The sequence below is a fragment of the Echinops telfairi genome, unplaced genomic scaffold (assembly GCF_000313985.2).
Source record: "Echinops telfairi isolate 266 unplaced genomic scaffold, ASM31398v2 ScPeMD7_3;HRSCAF=10, whole genome shotgun sequence".
Lineage (NCBI taxonomy): Eukaryota > Metazoa > Chordata > Mammalia > Afrosoricida > Tenrecidae > Echinops > Echinops telfairi.
The window spans coordinates 20,485,107-20,488,234 of record NW_022103899.1 but is presented as its reverse complement, the minus strand read 5'-3'; the positions used below and the strand labels follow the sequence as shown (position 1 = coordinate 20,488,234).

The window sequence follows — 3,128 nt, the reverse complement described above, 5'->3', positions numbered from 1 at the left end:
CTTACTACCCAGAGACTTTTGACTTTTAACTTAATTCTTGTTTAGGACTGCTCTGAGGAAAGGTCTGAGATAACTGCTTTGGGAGATAGTGTTTGGAATGTTGTAAAATATATAAAATGCTATCTAGTAGAAGAAACACTAGCTCTAAAAAGAAGAAAATATGTTCTATAATAGGATACATGTTATAATATTTAAATCAATCTTAATTGCCAAGAATACTGCTAGGTTTCTACTTTTATGTAGATGTGATTTGGTATCCTGGATTACTTGCTAAGATATATAAGATGTAATATAAATAGTAGTTGAAAGCCTCCTAACGATTCAAGGGAACGCACACTTGTGAGATACTCATGGGTTTGTTGTTTGCTGCAGTACACAGGGACTATCAATCAGTTTACTGCCTCTTGTTCCTTCCAAGTTTTTTATTGCTTCTATAAACCCCCAAAGAACTCATTAGACTTGCTTCCTTTCCATTTTGAAGTCCCAGTGCTTAGAGCACTTTTTGCAAATAATGATGTGAACTTGGGTGAAAGTTTCTGAAACTTACTGAAGATCAAACTAATCATCTAATATCAAATGTTTCAAACCACAAAACATGGAAGTAGAAATCTCTTTCTCAAGTACCAGTCACAAATTCATTAAGAGACTATGTGATAATTATTCTGCATCTCATACAACTAAAAGAAAGAATGCAGAAGTAATTGGGTGAAGGATAAGTACATTAGCATTACACGTATATGGTGTCAAGAATGAGAGACTTTGAGGAGGGTCTCAAAAAGGTAATCAAAATATGCCATGTTCTGGCTGTATATATATTTGCACCCATATTACTATTTCAAATACAATTAGTTAACCTGAATTATGACCATAGCAAATAACATGTCCTCAATGTTCCATGTGTGCATGAACTATAAGAGATGACATTTTCCTTTTCTTCCTGTTTCTATCATTGGCTTATTGTTGTTGTTCTGTTTTCTTTTGTTGCTTTGTTTTGCTCTGTCTTGTTTTTGTGCATATTATTAATCTCTGCAGGTCTATCTAGATAAGATAGGCTGGATAAACAATCTGGAGGATAAAACAGTGAGATGACAGTTCCCGGGGGACATGGGAGAGGGGGAGGTGAGAGAAAGGAAGTGGTGTCAATAAACCCAGGGATAAGGGAACAACAAGTGATCCAAAATCGGTGGTGAGGAGGGTGTAGGAGGCCTGGTAGGGCTTGATTAAGGGCAATGTAACTGAGAGGAATTACTGAAACCCAAATGAAGGCTGAGTATGTTAGTGGGACAAGGAGGAAGTAAAAGGAAATTGAGGAAAGAATTATGAGGCAAAGGGCATTTATAGAGGTTTAAATACAGGCATATATATATATATGTAAATATATTGATATATGAGGATGGGGAAATAGATCTATGTGCATATATTAATAGGTTTAGTATTAAGGTAGCAGACGGACATTAGGCCTCCACTCAAGTACTCCCTAAATGCAAAAACACATTGTTTTATTAAACTGTCATTCCATGATGTTCACCTTTCTGACATGATCACTGAAGATAAATGGGTGCATAAGCAAATGTAGTGCAGAAAGCTGATGGTGTCCGGCGATCAAAAGATATAGTTTCTGGGGGCTTAATGTCTTGAAGGTAAACAAGCGGCCATCTGGCTGAGAAGCAACAAAGCCCACATGGAAAAAGCACACCAGCCTGTGTGATCATGAGGTGTTGAAGGGATCAGGTATGGGGCATCAAAGAACAAGAAAATCATATCATTGTGAATGAGGGGGAGTGTGGAGTGGGGACTCAAAGGCCATCTGCAAGCAATTGGACATCCTCTTACAGAAGGGTTGCGGGGAGGAGATGAACCAGTCAGGGTGCAGTGTAGAAATGATGAAACATACAACTTTTCTCTAGTTCCTAAATGCTCCCCCGACCCCCCCACTATCATGATCCAAATTCTACCTTACAAATCTGACTAGACCAGAGGTACACTGGTACATAAAGGAACTGGAAACACAGGGAATCCAGGACAGATGATGAGAGTGGTGAGGACCAATGGTGAGAGTGGCGATACCGGGAGGGTGGAGGGAAGGTGGGGTAGAAAAGGAGAAACAATTACAAGGATCTACATATAACCTCCTCCCTGTTGGTCTGACAATAGAAAAGTGGGTGAAGGCAGACATCAGACAGTGTAAGACATGACAAAATAATAATAATTTATAAATTATCAAGGGTTCGTGAGGGAGAGGGTGGGGAGGGAGGGGAAAATGAGGAGCTGATGCCAAGGGCTCAAGTAGAAAGCAAATGTCTTGAGAATGATGAGGGAAACAAATGTACAAATGTGCTTGACCCACTGGATGGATGTATGGATTGTGATAAGAGTTGTAAAGGCCCCCAATAAAATGATTTTAAAAAATTAAAATAAAAAAGATGACATATTATTATTATTATTATTTTTAGTCCCCCAAGGGGGTGCACCATTCCTGGAAGTACTGCAATATCAGGTTGATGTGTGGAGTGGATGGAGCAAGCTCCAATTCCATCTCCGTGCTCCAAAAATCCATTTAACATGTTGTCCTTGGATAGAGGACGTATCAGATATTAAACTGATACTACACTTGATCTTAGCTAAAAGGCTGAGAAGCGATAAAGATGACATTTTTATACCCAGAAAATAGAGTCACCAAATGCTGCAGGGATGACACACACGGAGAAGTTGGAACATATATCTAGTCAGCAGGCATTATTGCAAAGATCATCAGAGAGTTAAAAAACGAATTAGAATTGGAATACCCTAGGAGAGTTTACAACTGGAACACTTCAGTCATACTTCTTATTACATTATGCACCCAGCAAATTTATGTTACATTTATACTTGACTCCAGAAGCAATGAGTTTTTAAACTCTTTATGTTCTAACATTTATGATCAAGACAGTACTTTGTAATTAAATAATAACTATTATAATTAAATATATCTATGTGATTTCCCCCTGAAAGGTATTCAGATCATTCTTTTTATGTAACTAAATATGTAGTAGTTGAGACTATACATTTATTTGTGTAGAATTAATCTCAAGCTATAAAAATAAACTGTAAACAATTCCAGCTCCCTGTTTGAGGGCTAGAGGGTTTTA

The 3,128-nt window shown here is 37.8% G+C and overlaps 1 pseudogene; it reads right to left on the bottom strand.

Moving 5' to 3' along the window:
* Nucleotides 1-2,460: 2,460 nt before the first annotated feature.
* LOC115872228 lies at nucleotides 2,461-2,641 on the bottom strand (annotated as a pseudogene).
* Nucleotides 2,642-3,128: the final 487 nt, after the last annotated feature.